At 41.1% G+C, this 18,685-nt stretch overlaps 1 protein-coding gene across 3 annotated transcripts in view; it reads left to right on the forward strand.

Annotated features, from left to right (window-relative positions):
- Positions 1-3,823: 3,823 nt before the first annotated feature.
- The window catches only part of htr2cl1 (5-hydroxytryptamine (serotonin) receptor 2C, G protein-coupled-like 1), a 190,954-nt gene continuing 176,092 nt past the window's right edge, over positions 3,824-18,685 (forward strand). For 2 of the 3 annotated variants that reach the window (XM_057347574.1, XM_057347563.1), the window contains exon 1: positions 3,824-4,042. The gene's annotated coding sequence lies outside the window, so the exon portion shown is untranslated. The remainder of the gene's footprint in view (positions 4,043-18,685) is intronic. The other variant, XM_057347578.1, reaches the window with a different exon arrangement.

Consider the following 18,685-nt stretch of genomic DNA (forward strand, 5'->3'; position numbering starts at 1 on the left):
GACTCTCAAATGATTCGTTCCGCGATTCATCTGTGTAATCTCCGCCTTTCCGCCAGCGTAGTCTGATCTGATTGGTCAGATAGTGTAGTCTGCTGTGATTGGTCAAATGGTCTAGTCTGCTGTGATTGGTCAAACGCGTTCAGCATGTGTCGCAAATGGACCGCCTATCATTACTGCTGTATTACGGTTTGCAGGTGGTTGGATATTAACAGTGTATAGAGAGAGATGGCGTCGATTTTACCTTACCAGTTCGAGCCCGAGTCTGACGAATCGTTCTTTAATCCTTATACAGATGCCAGTAAGAAAAAGGACTGTTTTAGACACTTATCTTGTAACAGTTAGTTATCACGGCATACAGTGTACGGTGTTCGTATCTTCAGATGTTATTATAACTATAGTACACCACGCAGTTCTTGAAATAAAGACTTTGCGAGTTAATATGGTTGAACACTTACATTAGCGCAACGAGTTTATAGCTAACGTTAGGTAAACAAACAGTAACAACCCCAAAAATAACGGTAACGTTAGCTAAACACAGACATGAGATAACGTCACACAAATTTAATTTTAAGTAAAGACAAAAATAAAGAGTCACACTTACAGGTTGTGATTCGGTGGAGCTTACAGGTCCAAATAAAGTTGGTATTGCAACATCTTTTAAGGAAAGACGTTTAATGTATCCTGCAGTAAAGGCGCCAAGATTGATGAAGCAATCTTCGGTAAAATGACGCGCGCAAAGTAAAACGTTCGGTTTATACTCCTTTGGTGTCGTTTGAAAAATAAATAGTAACCATTTTTTCCTCAGAAGTTCTTCCTTTGGTAGTGAAAATAAGACTGACTTAGTTTCACTACGTAGAACACAGCTTCTCTTAGACATGATGCACACGTCACGAACGAGCTAGTACAGTGTTTGGGGAGGAGAGAGTTAAGTTTTCGCAGTCAGTAGGCGGGGATTTTTCTAGTGACGTAGGTACATTGTGGTTAAAGATTCGGACAGGTCATGGCTTGTTCGCGTGATTCAGAGTCGATTACCTTTTTTTATAAGATAATAACTTTGTTATTCGTTCACCTTCGGATTTACAACTTGGCAGATTGCTTCCCTGATAGCACACATACATCTGGTTTACGTCTATTTGACGTCTGCATTTACATCTGCAAGACATCTACAATACATTGTTTGCTCATCTTCAATACGTCTCGGAGATGTTTGCTGTCAGACGTCATATAGACATCTAGAAGATGTCTGTAAGATGTTTATGATTTAGAATGGATGTACAACAGCTCTTTCTAAGATGTTTAGCAGATGTTTTTAAGCAGCAGATCTCCAGATCTTTAGCAGACGTATTACAGACGTTCAGACGTCTCCGAGACGTATTGCAGATGAGCAAACTATGTATTTAAGATGTCTTGCAGATGTAAATGCAGACGTCAAATAGACGTAAACCAGATGGATTGTGCTATCTGGGTTACATTCAAACACGGCAAAATTAAACACTTCATGAAATATATTTTTTATGATCTCGAGGAATGTACTCTTTAAGTAGGCTTGGTCAGTGCTTAATTTGTAAATTCCGAGGTGCCGGAGTAAGGGGGCATGGCAGATCCGGCAAATTAGTGGGGTGGGGAGAAGTGACGGAATGTGCAATCTCTGAGTTTTTTTTTTATATCTAATTGTTTAGATGTATTGAAAATGCGCATAACAAGCCTAAATGGAAACGGACATGCGAAGATAATCTCAGAATTAAGAAATTTAACAGGATTTCATTTCAATAATGCAAAACATGCAACGCGAATAAATATATGCGGAATATTTGACAATTACCAGTCAGATTAACAAAACGAAAGGTAAACACGGTCACAATATGATGATGAGTATGGTTCAGTTTGTGAGGTGCAGCGCTCCACAAATAAATTCAAGGAAAGGAGATGACAGAGCGCATCCGCATCCTGTACATTTTCTTTATTTTGCAAAAGCACATTATACTGCTTTTAGTGCAAGTGTGCTCACGACTAAAAGTAGCTAAATTTGCAGTATCTAATGACGTATTCATAGTCATATCTCATTGACCATAAGTCATCAATTTTGTAAGTTGTTTATGCCGTTATAAGTAACAGCTCAAGCGATTGCGCCAGCGATTTACGCGCACACACAATATTCAAGCAGCTCAAACTTGACAGCCTACTCATTACCAAATTAAGATAATTATTGCCATTATAATTATTATATGTGCTTTTTAATGAAATATATGCTCGCAACAGGTCAGCACGAACGTTTTCCATTAGCGCTTGAGGAGCGGGATCTGAAGAGGTGCCGGGTCGGATTTCAGAGGTGCCGGATTCCGGCACAAATTAAGTCCTGGGCTTGGCATAAAGTACACATGTGCAAAGTTTATTGTGTCAAAAGCCAGGAGAGTGGCTACAAAATATTTGACAACAAGAGAAGATCAACAAATTAATAACTGATCAAATTATAGTCAATATGTGTTTAATTTGTATATATAAAGGGGGCTCAGGAAAAAGGTTTGGTTCAGCACCCTTGTTCGGTTTGTCCTATTCCTCTACAAAGCCCTTGATGATAGGTGTGATAGATGCAGAATGCTGTGGGGTTGGAAGGCAGTTGGAATCATCTGACTTTCTTCAAAAGTGCCTTTCCTGCAAGTAGGGTAAATTTGCCTGAAATATCCCTCATCATTGTTGAGTAGTCTAATGATGTCTGCTGGCTGAGGTAGAGAGGGAGGCCGGATTACCTTTCAGCCATTTTGATTACGCTCCATATGTGAGCATGTGGGTGTGTGTGGTGAGGAAATATAGTTCTGTGAGATCTTACCCATCAGATTTACCAGCAGCCTGTAAAAGAAGGGAGATTTTCTTTCTTAGCTCTATATGGCTCTGTGCTCATCACCTTGCCTGAATCCACTTATTCAGACATTAATGCACATAGTAAGGGCTGATGGTACCCAGAATTTACCCAGAGCCATAGGGTGTCATTTACACTATTATCATCTAGGTTGTGATTTTTTTCTGGTACGGCCATGAAACATCATATGGACATGGGTACTTTGTTCATCTGGCCTCCATGCCTTCATTTAATCTGTCCTAGCTTGGCTTTAGGGTGAAGCTCAGGTCCCTGCTGTTGTCACAAATGATATGTCAGAAGCAAAGCGAAGCCATTCGTAGGAGACATGCCGGGTCTGTATAATTTAACATGTTGCACTCAGCACTGCAGCTGGTGCCAAAATGCTATACAGATCTCATCTAATCGTATTCCATTATACAGCTTCATACAGTCCTTCATAACAGGCTCTATGACAATGTGTTTTGTTTGGTACAATTAATCATACCCTGCAAGAGACCAGAGGCTCTTGTCCATAAGAGGTCTGACTGCACTTAAGTCACTCTCTTATTTGTGTCAGTGTCAACCTGTCAGATGGCACCCAAAAATATTTATTATCTAATGAGAACCATAATAAAACGCAAAAACATATAACTTCTGATGAATCTCGAGTGAAGTGTGACCTGAAAGTGCTTGTGAGATTCACCCGCTGGCAAGAAGACGTGTCATTTGAAGAATCGCTAATGAGAAATATTGTTATATATCAACGGCAGTTCCACTCTTTTCATTAATATTGAAAGGACGATGCTTGACATTAAATTTTACGGACGATGAGAAAGCATTAATCTTACAATAATTGCATGTATAGATTAATTAAGAGCACCGTCAAGTCCACGTAAGGCACAAGCTGGCTGGCCACCACCCTCGCAATCCGTGGCCGTGCGCCAGAGCGCAGCTGCATAGCAGACAGCCGAGTGGATCGTTGTTTGGAATGCGGCGGGTTGCAGGCATTGATGATGAGCGCGCGCGCTTGCTCGCTCCCGTCTCTCTTCAATCTGAATGAGCGCGGTCCTCGTCCTGCCACTGGCTCGCGTTCTTGAGGAATTCGTGATCAATGAAACTGCAAACGAAGACCGAATAAACGAGTGTCAAGCGCGAGAATGCATCATCCGAAGGGCAGTTGAGAGGAGAAAGACACTTTCTTAATGGGTGAGTTAAGCTTATGTAAAATTAATTCTTTTTTTCATTCATCTACGAGAAAACACTTGTAGCTGTGCTCCTTTAAAATAGATCAACGTGTATGTTCTTTTACTTCATTGGTATTATTTGGAAAAATATGTTAAAACCGCACTTGGTATCTTTCCCCGTGCGTTTTTCGTGTGGTCGGTGACTCATCTTTAAAAAAAAGTAAATGAAAGTCAGACAGCACTAACGTTTAGAGTTAGTTATGTTTGTAAAATGCTCTAAATAAAACGTGGATGGCAAACGACAAGCACGTTTAAACGCTGAAGACTTAGCTCTGTTCGACGAGTCATAGTTTAACAATTATCCTGTGGGCAGATTAGGATAATGCACATTGGGAATTATAAAAATGATATCAGGATTGGTGGTTCTGTAGCGGAGAGATTGATATGCGTGACAGAACTTTATAGTCTTCTCTGCGCATCACTCCAGATCCATTTGCACCGTACTAATCAAGTCATATAACTCATTAAGTATAACATTAGCAAAAAATAGTGCCATGACCTTAAACAAGTCACTTCTCCATTTTTCCTCAATTCATTGTCAATAAAGAGTGTAAAATGAATTCTCTTCTAGGGACATTTAAATGCTGCGTTTTTGCTCCAAGCAGTCCAGTTTTACATGTGCAAAATAATATGCCGAGGCAGATTTATAATCATGAATTAGCTCATGTTAATTTTATGACCAGTTGCTGAGGCATGTTTGCCTTAAGCTGATTAAAGTAGGCTACTTAATAAAAGAGGTTTTCGGCGTAATAAGTATTATAATTTTGACCATCTATTGTAAATTTAGCATTTATGGTGTTTGAATCTTGTATTTTTGTGTGGGGACAGACGCGACATCATTTTCGTGTCTTTCTCTAAAAAAAAGCAGTGTATGCGTAACGGGGTCTTGGAGAGCGCGCACCGAAAGATAGAGGACGAGTTCATATGGTTCGAAAAGTGGACGTTCTAATAAGAAGTGATGACGCAATACGGCTGACATCATCCGAACACAGAGGTTATGCGTTATTCGCAATACAGAAATAGAATTGAAAAAGGATTGAATTACGTTGTCGATCTTAGTCTGTTGTTGAAACGATTGCACGGCAAACATTTTAATCAGACGTTTCAGTTTGCCTGTTGAAAATGAAATTGAAACCTTATCCCATTGGAGGAAGATGCTGGATTATGTTGATGCTGGATTTAAGATATTAATTAGTTTTCATTTTTTCCTTCAGCTATTAAAGTGAAAGATTTAAATAAATAAATATATATAAATAATCAGTGTCTTAATTTTACTGTGCTTGCAGTCTGATATTTTATTTTACAGAATAACAGCACTTAATGTATATATCCTCTCTCTCTCTCTCTCTCTCTCTCTCTCTCTCTCTCTCTCTCTCTCTCTCTCTCTCTCTCTGTCTCTCAATTTGCAAAGTATAATATCTAGTTATAGCATATATAATACCTATTTAAAATGTATTGCTCTATGTGTGATTTTATGTTAGATTTCATGATTATGTATGTATAGGTATATATATATATATATATATATATATATATATATATATATATATATCAACCTTACCATGCCTTTCATGATCTCAGCAGGTAATGTATTAAGGATAACAACTGATCTAGAGTTAAAACCCTGGAGGCAAACTGATGATGTGAGGCTATGCTGGAATGTGTTTTAGAGGGGCATTGGTTTTGTGGTTAATGTTCTGATTCTTTGTGGGGTTTCTCTCATAAATATGAATTTGCTGCCTGGTGCTGGCATTAGAGTCTGTCAGTGGGGCTCAGGACTGTGTTTAGTAAGTGTTCTATCAGAACTGATTGTGGGAAGGTCTTGCCAAAAGGAATGAATGAAACCTGCCGGTATCATATTTTTTTGCTATTTTATTTTTGTTGGTGTTGCCATTTTTTATTGTTGCCATTCTTGTGTTTGTTGGCATTTTATATTTGTATACAATAAGAGCACACAGACAGAGGGATAAAGAACATCAATAATCTTAAATAGATATTTCAGCCAAGAAACAAAATTTCCCCATGTTTTCCTCACCCTCAAGGCATCCTAACTGAATATGACTTTCTTTATCCATTCTATATCCATCATTCTAAATATATGCAAATTCCATTTTACGTCTTCTAGTTTGTCAAGAGAAAGTGTTGTTTTCTTTTTAAAAGTGCTCATAATCCTACATACGCTAGGACCCTGGGGAACCCCTGGGAGCGATGAAGGAGAAAAATTGCGAATGAAGGAAACATATTGAAATAAAACAAAATGGGGCAAAATTATATGCAATGTATATGCACAGCAATAATGTTACATTAAATAGATCTGAATGGATTTATTGCGACCAAGGTACTATGTTTTTGTGAAACAGTCGGGACCAGCTATCTCTAACTATGCATAATACTATGGTGATTAAGCAGCGAGTTATGTCGTGGTCACCCCTGACTGACTGTTGTTGAGGTCATTTCACCTTCGTATGAAGTTTGCTTCTTGGGAGGATTACACTCCACTGCTATTATTGTTTTGAAATGTACCGTTACTTGTTTTGTTTGATATGTGGAGAAATCGAAAGTGAAAGAACCAGGGGCTTTTACGGAAGGAGTCTGCGTAATGCTATTGCAGCTTTTAACACACCAAGACCGACCTACACTGTAAAAATTAAAGGTACTTTGAGGAACCATTTGGGGTTCTTCACATTGCCACACTCCCCTCAGGGGAAACTCAAGGCATCGCTTAATAAAGGGCGGTTCTCTGAGGAACCCTCAAGGCTTCTTGGGGATCCCTTTTATTAAAATGGTCTGGAACCATCTTGGGTGCTTCAAGGCACCATTTCACAGTTTATATTTGCTATTCACAATATTTTAATAAGCAGAAATACTAAATCAAATACAACAGTTTATTGATAAACAACAACAATTTACATTGAATAAATATTTACAGAATGGTCAATATTGAACATTACCATTCTAAATTCATGAAATCACATGTATAATTAATATTGTGTTGGTGATATTGTTATAAATGAAAAGTCTTTATCTTAACAAAACTAACCAAATAATTTGCCTTAATTTTAAATATACTGTACATACAGAAATATTTCAGGTACTTTGTACAAATGTACAATTGTAAAAAAGTCCAGCAAAAAAGTAGTCTCTCATAGCAAGGCCTACACCCATGGTAAAGTTGTAATTTGCCAAAAAGCAAATCCTTGCGAGCTAGAGAAAACAATGCTGTTCTCTACAAATGGGTTTCCTGCTATTACCAGGTGGTGTGAGGATCCATGTAGTCAAAGTAAAAATTATTTCTATAGTACATTTCACAATTTTGCATTGCTAAAGTAGATATGTATTTATGGCAAAAAGAGAACAGGAGCTGCGCCTGTTGGCCTTAGTTGTCCCAGGCAGTGCAAGGATGAGCATCAGGGTGGGCTGGGTCTGTTGGCCTTGGTTGCCCCTGCGAATACGACATATGGAGGCCAAAAAGAGGGATTTAGATAACGTCTCATAAAACATTACATTTAATCATTTAGCACATCACAAATTGGTTTACAAATGTAACAATAAACAAAATATTACAATGCCTGGAAGTCACTGTTTTGGTCTATGGTTAAGGAGTACAAAAGGCTATTTATAGCAACAACTGTAATAATCCACTTTATTCAGATTTTCCATTGTCAGTGAGTATTTTTACATGTGCAAATAACATAATAATGAATATATCATAATAAATATAATACTTACATTTTTTTGCTGCTCAACTGGAAAATACTGAAAATTATGAGTTAAAAGGATAAAAACAGAACTGAATGATAAAAACATTTAATTACAGACAATTTATGTAACATGGGTGGGGAAACCATTCAACACAAACATCAATAAGTTAAAAAAGAGCTATACATTCACTAAAAGTGAACATAATAGCTAAAAGTGGCTAAAAGTCATTGTTTGTCATTTAACATTAACGTTATCCTTTTAACGTTAGCCCCACAAGCTTCATCTTAACTTATATTCGTTAGCATCTCGGCTAAAACATGCGCTGCCTACACTGTGTAAATAAATGGTTTAAACAGCCCAAAGCGGCCATACAATTAGACGTGTCAGAGTACACATTTATATAAATAGTATATAGTTAGTATATTTAAGTTATTTATATATTTTGACTTTACTTACATCCAATGGGACAGTCGAGAGGTTGTTGCGATCCGTTATTTTGAATTCCCGCCTGTCGCGCGAGCGGAACAACACCGGTGAACACTCGTGCCACTGATGTTTGATCGCAGACGGATCGGCGACATCAAAGCACAGTGAGAGCTATTTGTGAACTGACTGCTCTGTATGCTTTAGAGATGTTATTCTAAGTCCGTATGCTCTTTGTCATAAGGTGATCGGTCTGCGCAGAGCTGGAAAAAGTTAAACACACATACGAACGAAAGCGCCACATGGCACATGTATTGACGCTGCGACGCTGTGACACTGGGCCAACAGCGCCACAGTACTGTGGAGGGCGAGACTGCACAATAAACACAGAGCAGCTGCAGTTTGTTTGGATGGAAAGCACAACAACGTTTACATTTTCAAAAGATTTCAGTGATTCTACTTATAGAATAAAAATGTTTATTTATAATATATTAATATAATTAATAATATAATACAAATAAGAAATATAAAATAATCAAAAAGCTTGCTGAAAATTTTCTAAATAACATTTAGCCTTTTCTAATCATGTGCATGATTTTAAATTGTGTTCACTTAGCAGGGGCCAAAAACCAAACTTTGGGCTATTCTTATTCTCATAAAACATCAAAATGATCAGACACTAAAAATCCCATTTCATGCAGAATTTTGGGGGGTTCCTCTAGATACTGTCTTGTACAAGAGAGATTCTCCAGGAACCACTTACAAGTTTACAGATCTTACAAGAACCATTTTTTAGAATTTGAGTTCCTTCAATAACCTGCAAAGCACTTTGAGGTCCCAGTGTAGTGAAAAGGCGACTTTTCCAGAACCAGAACTTCACAACTGAATATGGGGTTATTCAAGAATCTTCTAGGTTCCTGGAAGAAGCACAAAGACTATAGATGGTTCCACCATAACCCTTTTATTGAGAAAAAGAGCTTTGGAGCACTTAAAATACAGTTTAAGGTTCTTTGAGTACACAACAGGATATTTGAGGCACTTTTTCTTTTTACTGTGTACCATAGTTATATTTCCTAATCAAACAAGAAAACAAAACACTGCATTGAACGCACTAGCAGCCATCCTCCCAAGATGGAGCAACATTCAATTCAACGCGGCGTGACACCGATTAACAAGCTCTATATCAATTTGACCCATTTCAGAAGCTGACTAAATCACATTTTACAATGTAAACGTTAGCGATGCTAATTAAAAGCGTCAGTGAATGAATGCGTGCCGCCCCCCAGCTGAACTGGAAGTTTTGTTTAAATAAGACAACTAAAAGTATTAAATTATTTGTTTAAATTATTTTTTTGTGTAAATAAGACCTGTCAGTTATTGTCTGAAATGTAGGGCTCCACAGATGCAGTAGTTTGAAAAGTGCCTGTCAAACGCAAGGTCGCCCTGTTTCTCCGTTGGCAACTTTGTTGTCTATGTTGTACTTTTAATTTTTACTTTTGGTGAAAAATTAAAGTTGAATACTTTGTTTTATTCAACTCAAGTAGGAGTAAAAGTACCAATTTAATTATGCTTTGATTTAAGCCATAATAACTAAAAAAAATACAGCTATCTTACGCAATAAAAACATGATAATATAAAAAAAACCCCGCAGTTATCTCATTTTGGAACCAAACTCTTCATTTGTAATTAGTTACTTTCCACCACTGTTTAACAAATACCATGCTCATCAAAAAGTCTACCTCAGCATTTATTTGTGTGACTTTCTGGGGGTCGCACAAGAGTTTCTGTTAGTAATTTACACAAAGCAATTTGTTTCACCAGCTTTGACATTTTATTTTTCTTATACAAAACCCAAAATGTATCCAAACATGTGCTGAACACACAAACACATGAAGAAAAACCTACACTTGGTGCTGGAAAGCATTTGGATGCTTTCACATAAAAAATAACTTTCTGTTTTCTCTCTATCTTTCACATTCTCCCATCTCATCTCATCTTGTCATGGTGTACTCTGGTACCCATGTCCCTGGATTACGGCCCCAGAGACAAGCTTCAGAAACAACCTCCTGTCACACTGCTGCTCACTGGGGACTAAAGACATCCCAAGTTCTGTGACAAAATGTGGGCGCGTTTCTCTGGTCTTTCCACTCTGAGTTAGTATTTTTGAGGTGTCAAAAAACAGATGAGAATCCATATGTCACTTTTCCTTCCTGGACAGCATCAAAAATCACACAAAAGGGCATTCCCAAAGAGCACACACACTTGTCAGTCACTTTGGATTTGTGAAAGTTTGGATTGGTAAAGGTTATGCTGCTTATTATCTAGACCTTAATACAATAAAACAGAATTACCTTGTAAAAAGTAATAAAAAGGAAACAGTATCCTAAAAAGGAGACCATTTCTTTCTTCAAAAACACCTAAAATTGACTTTTATAGATATAACATAATAGTCAGTTCATATAAATGTTCCAAATGAAGCACATTTTCGTCTGACATTTTTCTTACAGGTGATGTTGTAACACTTCCTCAGGGCTTGTGCTTAGTTGTCAACGAGTAAAGAATAGTTAATGTTTTCTGTGTGATGTCTAACAAAGACTTCCCTCTGGAAGGCAACCGACTGCACTGTAAGGCCGGATGAGTTGAGTTTACTTTAAAAAATGAAGGAAACCTGTTGCCCTAAAAAAATTAAGTAATGATTACTTAACAACTTGAGTGAAGTTTACTTAAACATACCAGCTGTTCTAATAACTATTTTAAGTTGAATAGACTTAATGTTTTAATTTCAACAAATATCGTCCAATTATTGCACTTATCTTTTTAATTGCATTTAATTATATACAAAAGCAATCAAACAACAAAAATATTTTTCTTGTACTTTTATTGAAAACTGTACTTTTAAAGTCAAACAAGTTTGCAGTCCAGTTTAAGAGGATAAGAATGCATAGTCCAAGTGCAGGGCATAAATGAGTCCAAACAGAAGATATAAGGCCTGAGGCAAGTTGTCCGGTTCCATCGCTGAATTCCCCTCCAAGATGATACACGCGCTCTGGAAGGGTTTAGCTGTGGACTTTCTGCATCAATGCAGAGGATTCATACTGGAATTTGGTGGTACGAGTCCTCATCATTGACATCCTAAAAAGACAGAAACATATTCACCAGTTCATGCCAGTTAAAAAATTCTATGTTGTCAACTAAAATGTATATACTGTACAACAATAAAATCAATCACCATGTCATATATTCTGCACGAAAATGTATAAAGAAAATCAATAACAGTCTTAAAGCAAGTCTGTCATGGCTCTGCTTCATTTAGTCATGTTTTTCTTGGTCCTGTAGCAGAGTCATGACAAAGCCTTTGGTTATGTGTGGAGAGAAACATATTATTGTCCTTTTGACAATAGTATACGTTCTCTCCAGTGTCTCGTCATCCTCTCGTTTCCTTGTTATCTTTCCCTGAGTGTTTTATGTTCCACACCTGCCTTCGTTCGTTATCCCTCGTTTGTCTTCCCTTTAAATACCCTCTTGTTTCTTTGTCCTGTGCTCGTGGATTGTCTTTTGGATGTTCTATGGATGTTTGGTGTGTTTCATTTGACCCCGCGTCTCAGCCTTGCCTTGTCCTGTCCATGAGTCCTGTTTAGTTAAGTTAGTTGTTTTTTAGTGTTCTTTGGTTTTTGTCTTGCCCCCTCGTGGGAAGTTTTTCTTTGTCTTTGTTAGCGTCTTTGATTATTGTGTTTGTCCCCCATCGTGGGTGTTTTGGTTTCTGTTTTTTGTTCAAAATAAAATCTTGTTTTTGTTAACCCCTTACTGCCTGCCTGCATTTGGGTTCTTCTCCACGCACCGCCGTGACAGAATCCACGAGCCACCACCGAACCAAGCAGGCATGGAGTCGGATGAGGCGTACAGGAGCCGCCAGGCTCACGTCCTGTTCGGCTTCCGCCAGAGGGGGACCCCTGTGAAGGACTTCGCCATGGACTTCCTGTCCACCGCGCGCTACTCGGGGTTCACCGAGTCAGAATTGAAGGTAATCTTCAACAGCTGCCTCGATGAACCCTTCGAGCCAGCTGAGATGCGCCGGTTGAGACACCTGGGCTTCGCGGACCAGGTCGAACTCGCGATGAATCGTGAGTAGCCCAGGGGAATGTCCATGGCGGAGCCTCTCACGGGGCTGCCAGCTATCCCCAAGGACGGTCCCTTGCGGATCGGGGTTGTGGGCGTCGCCACACCGTCTTCTCCGCCGCCAGCAAGCCTCGGCGGGAAGCGGGGGAGACGTGAGTCCTGGGGCTCCACGTCTGAGGAGTCCCAGCCTGAGCCAGCCACACCCTTTGCCTCTTTCCTTCAGCCGATCTCCAGGCGGGTGGCTCGGCTGAAGAGAAAGAGGCAGCGGCGGGCAGCACGGACTTCCCTCCCTGCCGGTGCAGCAGCCGGTGTCCAGTCCGGTAATCCAGTCGGCGTCCAGTCTTGTGTCCAGTCTTGTGTCCAGCCCGATGTCCAGTCTTGTGTCCAGCCCTGTGTCCAGTCCGGTGCAGCCGGTATCCAGTCCAGTGCAGCCGGAATCCAGTCCGGTCCAGCCGGCGTCCAGTCCGGTGATCCAGCCAGCGTCCGGTCCGGTGGTCCAGCCGGCGTCCAGTCTGGTGCAGCCGGCGTCCAGTCCGGTGCAGCCGGTAGTCCAGCCGGCGTCCCTGCCGGCGTCAAGCCCTGTCCAGCCGGCCTTCCAGCCGGCGTCAAGCCCTGTCCAGCCGGCCTTCCAGCCGGCGTCAAGCCCTGTCCAGCCGGCCTTCCAGCCGGTCCCCAGTCCGGCAGCCAAGCCGGCCCCTGGGAAACTCCCAGGGTCAAAGACTGTCCCCCCCAGGACTTGTCCTAAGTCCCCCAGGACTCCGCGCCCTTGAGCGCAGCCGGGGACTGGGACTATTCCCCCCAACCAGTTTGGACTGCCCCCTATGAACTCTTGTTTTGCCCCACCCCCCTCCCATGTTTGTTATTTTTGTTATCCCACCCCAATCCTGTAGTCTTGTTGTCCTGTCTGCCCCTTGTCATGTTCACCATGTTTGTCTGGTTTTTGTCACTGTCTCAGTCGGTCTTGTCTCGTCCGTCTACCCCTTGGTGAGCACCTGGAGGTGCTCATTAAAGGGGGGGCTTCTGTCATGGCTCTGCTTCATTTAGTCATGTTTTTCTTGGTCCTGTAGCAGAGTCATGACAAAGCCTTTGGTTATGTGTGGAGAGAAACATATTATTGTCCTTTTGACAATAGTATACGTTCTCTCCAGTGTCTCGTCATCCTCTCGTTTCCTTGTTATCTTTCCCTGAGTGTTTTATGTTCCACACCTGCCTTCGTTCGTTATCCCTCGTTTGTCTTCCCTTTAAATACCCTCTTGTTTCTTTGTCCTGTGCTCGTGGATTGTCTTTTGGATGTTCTATGGATGTTTGGTGTGTTTCATTTGACCCCGCGTCTCAGCCTTGCCTTGTCCTGTCCGTGAGTCCTGTTTAGTTAAGTTAGTTGTTTTTTAGTGTTCTTTGGTTTTTGTCTTGCCCCCTCGTGGGAAGTTTTTCTTTGTCTTTGTTAGCGTCTTTGATTATTGTGTTTGTCCCCCATCGTGGGTGTTTTGGTTTCTGTTTTTTGTTCAAAATAAAATCTTGTTTTTGTTAACCCCTTACTGCCTGCCTGCATTTGGGTTCGTCTCCATGCACCGCCGTGACAAATATATAAACAATACATAAAAATAATGTTCTCCTTAGCTGCCAGGCCACATTTATGGCAGTTTTGCAACCAGTGCTTGTAATGTGTAAATACAATTACGGTAGCACTGTTCTTCAAACTCAAACTACATATACATTATTAAAGTAATCCATGTGTCTCCAGTGGTTAACCTCATTTTTAAGAAGCAACACCAAATCTGTTTCTACTTAAAGAATTAATAATAATGACACTTAAAAAATGTAATATCTTACAGAGCTGGTCTTTAAGGCAGAAGGGTCATCCCCTAAAACGACTGGCAGTCCACTAAGGCAAGGGGACCTAACATCTGTTGGCTCAGTGGTCTGTGAGATATGGCAGATATTTTACAAAACAGTTTGTTTGGGATACAGAGAAAAAATATTAAACGAAGAAATTTAAGCATGGATAAGAGAAAAATAAAGTTAAAAAACAAAGTAGAAAAATGTGCACAGACAAGAAAACAATGCAAAGAAGAAATGAGAAGAATGGGTGGAATGACAACAGGAAAGAGAAGGGGTAGATTGATGTAGACAAATAAACCCACCTTTGTTTGACATAAAAGCTCAGCCAAAACAAGTGACAAGTGACAAGTGAATTAAGTAATCAGCCTCAGAACAATACTCTGCAAACCCACAAGACAGACAGCAAAACGTAACTGGTGCGTCACTTGGCTGCTGACCAGACAGTTTGGTGTGAAAGTTAGATAAGTGCACTTTTAAGGCATTAAATGATTTAAAAGTGCATAGACATTGCTGATGCAAACATGGAAATGGCTCATTTCTAGCATAACTACCATGTTTCAGTCTATAATGTTTAAATAGCTGTGATCATTTTTCACAGTTAAAAGAACAGTACTTACTTCCAATGCATACCTTCTTGCCACCTGAAACACAATCAAACTTATTGTTATAGAGTGTCCAATTATGTCTGCACTTAAACATTAATTGACTTCAACTTCTGTATAAACTTTAATGTTTAAATTCACTCATCAAATTGATTAAATTGGTCGTCCTGTCGCACTCTCTGCTCCACTATAACCACAGCATGCATGTCTAACTCGAAGGACGTTCAATGGGACAGTGTCAGTTGCAAGCCAGTGACATAAGTTAACCAACGAACTGACATCTGAAAAGACAACGATCTGTTTAAAGTATGTTTTCTACCCTCGCAAACAACCTCTCGATGAAATACACAGACGAGAAAAACTCATCTCACGGCAGTTCAGGCTTTGCGCCGTATCCGTGTCGAACTCGCAGGGGTTAAACGAGACCTGTAACGTTACTCGCCCAAGTGCGTAAATATAGTTGCAGGTGAAAATACCACAACATGTCTGACGCGTGTTTTAACAGCTCCTGATCAACAAACAGAGCAAAAAAAGGCCAATGAAAAACGCCACACAGATAAACAAGTGTGATAGTGTCCTCCCCACGCGAGTTAACGTTAAGCGTTACACGTTAACGTCTTGCAAGATGATAAGCGAAATACCCTAAATTGTTAAAAATAATTTGTTTTTATTACTCAAAATCACCACTTTTATAAGAGAAAAATACAGACGAAGAGCCGATGTCATGACTAGGCCTGCCTGTCGAATTCGCCTGTCATTTCAGGTGTCCAAGAGAGTATAAAAACGAAACATACTTAATATATGCGTTTTTAAAAACTCATAACAGCTTCTCTGTGAAAAATAGACAAAAATGTTTATTACCCACCAACAACTATGCTGCAACCACAAGAAAATGGCGTCGTCCAAACCCTCGCAACTGCTAACCAACGAGGGGGTAGGGGGCGTGGTCAGTCGAAAACTTTTTTTATTGAACCCATTACACTTAAAGTTTTCCCTACATTCGACTATGTCTGCAGAAGTAGTAGAATATACTTACGTTTTTACAGTACTACACTAAATCTTAAATAATTGAAGTATGTTGCAATTAAATAGTTTAATTAAAAGTTACATCGGGGCTAACAGTGTGATCAGAGTAGGATGTAATATACCTATTCCTTAGCAGTTAAGTATCCATAAGTAGAATTGTGTTTGGTACTGTAACTGCTCTTTTCAGTCCTTTCTTCACATGGCTTGGCAAGTGTGGTGTTCTTGTGACTTGACATCTCTGCGGAGATCCTTGTTCATACTGTATCTGCAGTCTGTTTCCAGTTGTTACACTCTTTAACTGTGAGGCTGGTGTCAGCAGTTCGGGTCCGAACCAGCTAGGGAAGCAGAATGCAGTATTGGACTGGTATATTGTATAGCTTATACAGCAGTCAGTCGCATTAACTTACGTACAAATTGTCCTTTTTCTTTTATTTGGTCTGATGGAATACATCAGCAAAACAGCAAATAATGCCCAGTGACCTCCAGTAGCCGCTCAACTTGGGCATTCAGCAAAGTAATAGACTCAAAGCTGCATGATTCACATTTCTATTTCTTCTACAACAGATTAGCATATTAAAAATGTTACTATGTGTTATTATTTTTTTCTGGACCAAATGTCTTGCCATGTCACACATGGCAATAACAGTTCTGAATATAGTGTCCACTGTTAAAACATGCCGTAGTCTAGTTGTAGAACAGGTTCTCAAACCTTAAAAATACATCAGGACAACATTGTTAAGACTGTGTGTGTTTACATGCATCTGAATATACAAGACAAAATGGGGGGGGAAAGGGAAGTAGACATCCATTTACATTTATTCATTTAGCAGGTGCTTTTATCCAAACCAACTTACAAAAAGGGGGAAAAGACATTGCATAATAGTGCATTCTGAATGAAAAATGATGACTAATGTATTAAAAATGTTCTTTGTGGCTTTGATATAATGCCCACATACTGTACATACTCACACATTGGTATAATTTGCATATTTTTAAAGGGATAGTTCACCCAAAAAGGAAAATTCTGTCATGAAATACTCACTCTCTAGAATATGTTCCAAACCTGTATACATTTATTTGGTTCAACACAGAGAAAGATATTTGGACGAATTCTTGTAACCAAACAGTTCTTGGACCCCATTGACTATAGTAGGAAAAATTAAAATCGTAAAATTTCTCCAGACTGTTTGCCGTCATACATTCTTCAAAATATCTTCTTTTGTGTTCAGCAGAACAAAAAATTATAGTAATTTTTCCTACTATGGTAGTTAATGGGGTCCAAGAACTGTTGGTTATAAGCATTCTTCCAAATATCTTTCACTGTGCTCATCAGACTAAAGAAATTTATACAGATCTGGAACAATTCGAAGGTGAGTAAATGATGACAGAATTTTTTATTTTTGGGTGAACTATCCCTTTAAAGACATGGAGTCAAAAAGGAAAACGTCTCGGTTACGGATGTAACCTCGGTTCCCTGATGGAGGGAACGAGACGTTGTGTCGAACCGACAGAATGGGGTTGTCTTGAGAACCTATCATCTTCTGAGTATATTGAAAAGGCCAATGAAAATTGGCGAATGAAATTTGCATGCCGGGCTCCTCCCCGGATGTCCGGGTATAAGAGGGAAGCCGGCGTGCTCATTCATTCACCTTTGGTCTGAGGAGCCTAAGCATCCTCCCCCGACCGCTGGGGTGGGCGGCCAGTGTTGTGGCATGAGGGACACAACGTCTCGTTCCCTCCATCAGGGAACCGAGGTTACATCCGTAACCGAGACGTTCCCTTTCTGTCGGTCTCTCGACGTTGTGTCGAACCGACAGAATGGGGTTCCTATGGAAAACGCCACAGCACTGAGCCGCGTCACAATCTCTGCGGAGCGACGTTGACTGGCCTGGGCGAGTCAGACGAACACGCTAACGCGAAATTATGACCCTCCAGTGGAGAGGAAGGGGGACCCAGAGCTTTCCACAAAAAGTTGGGAAGCCCCCTAACGCCGGCCGTCACGGGCGGAGGCCTGATTCTCTAAATGGCGAGAAGCCGCCCGGCACCGTACGGGCCACTGGGTAAGCATTATTCCCCCCTGGGGGGGAAAACGCTGCAGAGGCCACTACCTACCGTAGGGAGGAATTAGTGGAGACACCACATGGTCTCACCATCAGGGGAGAACTCATGGGAAGAAAGTGCGGACAGGAGTTAACCGCAAGGTGGGAGTCCACCTGGGGAGGTCATGGGTTGCCAAGGTGGGAACCATTCATGAGGATACATCAGACGGAACAGCCCACGGAGGGGGGGTTACCACGTCTGGAGCACTAGGTCCGGTTAGAGCTATGTGGGAGATAACTCAACTGTTCCCCGGCCTAAGGGGGCAGGGCTGCTCTGCCCAGCCTGTCCCCTGGAAGGGTGCTTAGTGATGGATGGAATGCCTGTTCTTTACCCGAGGGGAAAGAAGTGAGGCGGGATCGCCACTGCTCCCCCCGGAGGGGGAAGGGCTTCCGCAGGCGTATGCCCTACCGGCTGCCGGTCCCACACCTTGCCAGGATGCGGGCTGACACCGGTTCCGCGCGTAGGTATTAGAACCTCACGGAGTTGTTAGGCATAGCCCAACCCGCAGCTCCGCAGATGTCTGCCAGAGAGGCGCCCTGAGCCAGCCACGAGGGGTGTGCCTCACCCCCAACGGGCAGGAAAAAAGATCGGTATGCCCTAACGAGGGCATCCACGATCCAGTGCGCCAGCCTCTGTTTGGAGACAGCCCTCCTGCTGACCTCCGAAACAGACAAAGAGCTGCTCAGAGCTTCTGGGCTCTGCGTGCGGTCCAAGTAGAGGCGCCGTGCGCGTACTGGACACAACACGGATAGGTTGGGTCTTCCTCCCCGGTGGGGAGCGCCTGCAGGTTCACCACC

This window comes from Triplophysa rosa, linkage group LG1 (assembly GCF_024868665.1).
Source record: "Triplophysa rosa linkage group LG1, Trosa_1v2, whole genome shotgun sequence".
Taxonomy (NCBI): domain Eukaryota; kingdom Metazoa; phylum Chordata; class Actinopteri; order Cypriniformes; family Nemacheilidae; genus Triplophysa; species Triplophysa rosa.